A 6,644-nucleotide genomic window follows, 5' to 3' on the forward strand; every position below is an offset into this window, starting at 1 on the left:
TTATTAATAAAGCTGTTGTTTACCAATGGCGATCTGGGGCTTGGGAGGGGGTATTTTTTTCAAAGTCCATTTTTGATGAAGACCTTTAAACATGCTTCATATGTTTTAACATTTTTTTCAAATTAGTCTTTTAGTCAATATAGGAAATGGCTTAAGTTTGGGGTCCCCCTTTTTACCCCTGTAAGCCATTGCAAACTTGACATTTAGTTGGATGCCTGACTTGTTTTAGTTCTATGAAACTACACTGTATGGAGAAAATCTATTGCAAGTGGTCTTTAAAAGCAAAACCTGAGGCAGCATGACCCAGGTCCAGCCATGAAGTTGAAAAAGATGCTCTTGAATATAGTAAACTTGAAGACCTCCAACTAAAAATCCTTATACTGCACTTATTCCTTCAAATAAGTTTTGTTCGTTCAACTTATGGATTTAACGTGGCAGTGCACCATTGGAACAGAATGACAATCCATAAGCCATGCAACTTAACCATTTAAGCCATTCCAGTCCATCCCGAGCCAGTGAATCTTCCACCACTTAAGAGAAGTAGTAGAACATGAAATATATTAAGCTGCAAGTCTGAACTTGCCTTTTCTCTCTGGAAAAGAGGGCAGTAATAGGCAAGTTTTAAAGAATTTCCTTAAGAGAGATAACTAGTTTTCATTTATTTAACTTTTGCAGGTTGATGATTATGTTCATTATGGTCGTGGAGTGCTGATTGATTCACAGTAGATAAAGCTGGCAGTAAGAGAAATCAAATGCTAAGGTAAGCATTGAAAGCAGTGGCCTTTGAAGGTTTAAATGCTGTGTAACTACCACTCAGTTTAGCTGTGACATTGGCAAGTTACTGTGGTCCTCATTTCATCTGTAAAAACACTGCTTGGAATTGATGAAATTAAGTGCTTTAATGTGTAATGTCTGCACATTTCATGGTGAATATAGAGTGAGGTTACATTTTCATGAGTCGGGCTCATTCATGCGATTATTCTTAGCTACTTTTTGAACCCATAAAGCTTGCTAATAGCTCTTCATATGCAAGCATTCTCAACAGGAAGTACACACGTAAGAAGTTTGCTTGGCTGGGCGCCGTGGCTCATGCCTTTAATTCCAGGACTTTGGGAGGCCAAGGCGGGCAGACCACGAGGTCAGGAGTTAGTCTGGCAAACATGGTGAAACCTCATCTCTACTAAAAAAAAAAAAAAAACTGGGAGTGGTGGCATTTGCCTGTAATCCCAGCTACTCGGGAGGCTGAGGCAGGAGAATTGCTTGAACCCAGGAGGCAGAGGTTGCAGTGAGCCGAGATCACGCCATTGCACTCCAGCCTGGGTGACAGAGCAAGACCCCGTCTCAAGAGGAGGAAAAAAGTTTGATCAGTGCATTTTGTAAAAGGATATACTCTCATTGTTACTAGTTAGTGCCTGCTCATTTGCACAGCCACAATACAAATTCACTAAATGTGGAGTTAATGATGCAACTGTGGCTGCAAGTTCTCTGTTTGATTAACATAATTTTGACATAATGATGACATAGTATGTAATTTTAATGTTACCAATTTTTTTTTTTTTTTTGAGACGGAGTTTTGCTCTGTTGCCCAGGCTGGAGTGCAGTGGCAATCTCGGCTCACTGCAAGCTCTGCCTCCTGGGTTCAAGAGATCCTCCTGCCTCAGCCCCCCAGCAGCTGGGACTACAGGTGCACGCCGCCACGCCTGGCTAATTTTTTGTATTTTTAGTAGAGACGCGGTTTTACCGTGTTAGGCAGGATGGTCTCAATCTCCTGACCTTGTGATCCGCCTGCCTCGCCTCCCAAAGTGCTGGGATTACAGGCGTGAGCTACCAAGCTTGGCCGTTGTGGTTGATTTTTAAAGCTTGCGTGTTGTTTTTTTTTCCTTTCTGAGACAGTTTTGCACTTGTTGCCCAGGCTAGAGTGCAATGGCGTGATCTCAGCTCATTGCAATCTGCTTCCTAGGTTCAAGCGATTTTCCTGCCTTGGCCTTCCAGGTAGCTGGGATTACAGGTGCCTGCCACTGTGTCCGGCTATTGTTTTGTATTTTTAGTAGAGATGGGGTTTCACTGTTGGCCAGGTTGGTCTTGAACCCCTAACCTCAGGTGATCCGCCTGCCTCGGTCTCCCAGTGTGCTGAGATTATAGGCGTGAGTCACTGTATCCGGCTTGCTTGCTTTTTTTTTTGTTTGAGATGGCTTCTCCCTGTGGCATGATCTCAACTCAGTGCTGCCCAGGTTCAAGCGATTCTCCTGCCTCTCAGATTCCCAAGTAGCTGGGACTACGGGTGTGCACCACCGTGCCCGGCTAATCTTTGTACTTTTTGTAGAGACAGGGTTTCACTATGTTGGCCAGGCTGGTCTCGAACTCCTGACTTTGAGTGATCTGCCTGTCTCAGCTTCCCAGTGTTGGGATTACAGGCATCAGCCACTGTGCCTGCCCAGAGCTTGCTTTTTAAAGCAATTTTATTTTTAGCTAAAACAACAAAAAATATATTTAAATGATAGTTTGGGGGGGAAGTACTTCACAGTAAAACAAATACTATGTAACAGGATCCCATGTGTTTTTCATTTTACAGAGTTGTTGAAGCAGAAGGCGGCTGATTGTCAATAAGTCACTACAGTTGCATAAGCAGTGCTGTCAGAATTGGTTTGGTGCAGGCAATAGATTTTGCCTTCAGGGGTTCCTGTGGATCTGAGGAAGGCATCAGTGTTGATTAACACTCATAACTAGGGATTGAGTGGTAGTTACTTAAAGCAAGTAATTGGCCAAATGGAAAAGGGGAAGTAATTAAGGAAATTGGTAAGTGGAGGTAGTCAGGAAGTTCTTGTGGTTCTTTACATAGATTTTACAGCTTTGGCTTTCATTTTGTTTAGCCAAAGTCATGGGGACAACTCTTCAATTTAGAACTTAAGTTGAATTATAAAAATGATGGATATAAGTGGTAGCTCTATTTAGTGAAGTGTCTGTCAGAAAGTGAAACATTTTTTGGTGGTGACTTATCCACAAACAGTTTAGTTGTAGAATAAAACTTATGAGTGACATCTGGAAAGTAACCATGCTAAGATGGCAAGCACACTGGAAACATGTAGGCCACTTGGCTTTCTTTTGCTGTATTGTTTTATAAGCCTACTTTACCTCCCAGTCTTGGAAACAAGTTTTAGTTTATTGGTTTGGAGACTAGAGCCAATAGTATAATGTTCTCAAAGGAAACAGACTTGAGTTGTTAGATTAGAGGAACTAACCCAACTTCTATGATTTTTTGTTTTTTTTGTCATGTAGTTACGGCACTGTCTTGTTTGGAACATTTGCAACTGGGGATAGTACCACATTTTTAACTCTGATTTGACAACCTACTACTAATCACAAGACTACAAGGTTAATGACCAAATTTATGTGGTTTTTGCACTTCCATAGCTGTCTCAGTCCAAACCTTCTATATACTCTTATGATTACTTGGGTTACAGCTTCTGTGAGGACCTTTTGGCTCTTGAGATATCCTAAATATTTAAGATACTTAGATATCTTTAAGATAGTATAGGATATAGAGATTGTACTAAATAGGAATACTAAGTTCAAAGCAAGGAGTATGTTAAAATGACCAGTTACCTGTTCGATAGTTTACTGACCTAGCAGACGTGTGGAGAAAGAATCAGATCTTGATTCTTCTGGGTTTATACTGGTTGTAAAACGATACAGAAAATGTTTTCCTTGTTTACCTGGTAGTTGAACATAGAACTTGGGTATTATAGATCACTTTTCACTTTTTGGAATGTTTTGTATTGAAACTTAATAAAACTTTAACATGGCATCTTTTTTGTGGCAAGGGGCTTTTTTTTACTTTTAAGAATTAGGGGTTTATGTTTTAAGTGTTTTCCCATGTCCGCCTCCCCAAACACTAGCTCTGTTGCATTGATGACACTTAATCAGTTTTGCATGGGAATGTCCAGAGTCATTGAGGCTGTTCATGTGACTAGGCCTCCCTTTGTTTTGAGAGTAAGCTTTGGGCGGAATGTAGATGACTTCAATCCTCATTGTAAAAGTTAAGTGGAAGCACAATCACACACCTAAGAAGCAGAGGCTAAATAAACCAGGAATCAACTGTAGTGCTTTTATTTAGTTCCTGCTTAACTCTTCGGGATAAACAGGTCAGCAACTACTCAGTTGTGGCTGTGGATTCCAAGTACTTTGGGTCAAGCGAAGCATATGATAATATGTTTCTGAATTTGCAGTTTTCAGTTTCTCTGCTTTACCTAGTGTCCTGTATATATCTGATTAGTTGATGTTCGTTTGCATCTAAAACTGGACATTGCATTTGGGTTATGTAGTCAGTTGAACAGAACTCATCACATGGAGAAAGATGCAGCTAAGCATTAAGATGGCAGAGAAAGCCCTAAGTATTGTCATTCTGTAAATAGTCTCAGCTCTACACCTATTGTTTTTTGGGGGTTTATTAATGAGATGGAATCTCGCTCTGTCCCCCAGGCTGGAGTGCAGTGGCGCCATCTCGGATCACTGCAACCTCTGTGTCCCGGGTTCAAGCGATTGTCCTACCTCAGCCTCCCAAGTAGCTGGGATTACAGGCACGCGCCACCATACCCAGCTCATTTTGTATTTTAATAGAGACAGGGTTTTCATCATGTTGGCCAGCCTGGTTTTGAACCTCCTGACCTCAAGTGATCTGCCCACTTCGGCCTCCCAAAGTGCTGGGATTGCAGGTGTGAGCCACCGTGCCCAGCCAACTCTATACCTATTGTTCCAGGAAAACATTACCCATCCCATCAATACTTTACGTTGTACATGTCAATATACGTCCTGAAAAATGAACTTTTCTATCAATGAGTTCAACTGTAATCGATTTTTAAAATAACATTTAAATCTGAAATATGTATTAAGTGTACCGTTTTATGAACTGTGAGAAATGTGTACCCTATCAAGATAATTACCATCATCTCAAAGTACTTGAGTTTTAGCCATGTATACGTCAGTAGTTCATGTTGCCAAGTATGAGTGTAGTATGCTTTCCCATTCATGGAAACCTGTTTTTGGCTTTCATGCATGAAGTTGCTATAAATGTTCTTAACACTAGTTTTTGTTTTGTAATTACGGAGATGACAATGCGTGCAGAATTGCTGAATCGGGATAGATGTACATTTTTGAGAGATCGCTAGGCATTTTTTCCAAAGTAATATTTTGGAAACACTTAGCCAATGATGTGTGAGTTATTAATCCATGCCTCGTCAGTATCTGGTGTTAAAGTTGAGTCCTTATGGTGAATTTGTGGCTTATCCCCTGAGGAATGAGTAGCACTTAAAAAGTATATGGTGAAATGCAATGATCTCATGTACAGTTTGATCAATCTTGAGAAATGCTTAGCACATCAAGACACAGAACATTGCTCCAGAAAGTTGTGTGTGCCCTTTCTCAGTCAGTAGACCACCTCCCAACACCAGCAACAAACACTGACCTGGTTTCCATCATTATGTTTTTTGCATATTTTGATTATGTAAATTCTGTTGATGTAATTTATGTCTAGCTGCTTACAGAATGTTTTTGAGATTCATCCACATAGTTACATGTATATTCCTTGTATCGCAGAGTAGAATTGCAGTGTATGACGTGACTATTGATGGACATCTGGGCTAGTTCCAATTTTTGGCTCTTACAAATTCTGCTTTGAGTATTGTACGAGTCTTGTACGTAACAGTTTCGTTTGGATAAATGTCTTGAGTGGAATTCATGAAGTGACAGGGTAGATAATACAGTAATCTTCAACATTGTTGAAGATTTCTTGAAGGGTTCTTGGAAAATTTTATAATGAAACCAATTTTACCATAGGCTAATTAATACAAGAATTAAGTTCCTACAGCATATTTGTAGTTAGAGACGTCAAACTTTTTTTTGAGACATCATACTCTGTTGCCCAGGCTGGCGTGTAGTAACATTATGACTTACTGCAGCCTTGACCTCCCAGACTCAAACAATCCTCCCACCTCAACCTCCCAAGTAGCTGGGACTACAGTCGTGTGCTACCATGCCTGGCTTGGTTTTTTTGTTTATTTATAGAGACGGGGGTCTCCCTTTGTTGCCCAGGCTGGTCTTGAACTTTGCAATCCTTCCTCCGCCTCCCAAAGTGCTGAGATTACAGGTGTGTGAGGACTGCACCTGGCACCAAATAAAAGCCAAAACACATCTAATACTAAACATTGAAATAAACGTGAGCTGTGCATGCATTTAAGAAAAGTTGAAAAGCTGAAGAAAAGTTGAAAACTGTAATTATTTACCCAGTTCAATTTAAGAAAAATTGAAAAGCTATATAGTTATTCACCCATTTGTTTCAGTTCAGAGTCTCAAGAAACTAGAACCTGTCTAGCCAGCTGAAGGTCAACATGGGAACTGATCATGGCCAGGAGACCACCCCATTGCAGGGCATGCTCACACCCACATTCAGTCAGATTGGAACCATTCAGACTTGCAAGTATACCTTTGGGATATGGGAGGAAACCGAGTACCCAGAGAGCGAGCCCATGCATACACGGGAAGGATGTATTAACTCCATACAGTGGTCCCAGCCAGGAGTTGATTTTTTTTTTTTTTCCTCAACAAAATGATGTTAACCAACCAAAATGACCTTTTTTTTTTTTTTTTTT

The sequence above is a fragment of the Rhinopithecus bieti genome, unplaced genomic scaffold (genome assembly GCF_001698545.2).
Source record: "Rhinopithecus bieti isolate Rb0 unplaced genomic scaffold, ASM169854v2 scaffold_49727, whole genome shotgun sequence".
In the NCBI taxonomy this organism is placed as follows: Eukaryota; Metazoa; Chordata; class Mammalia; order Primates; family Cercopithecidae; genus Rhinopithecus; species Rhinopithecus bieti.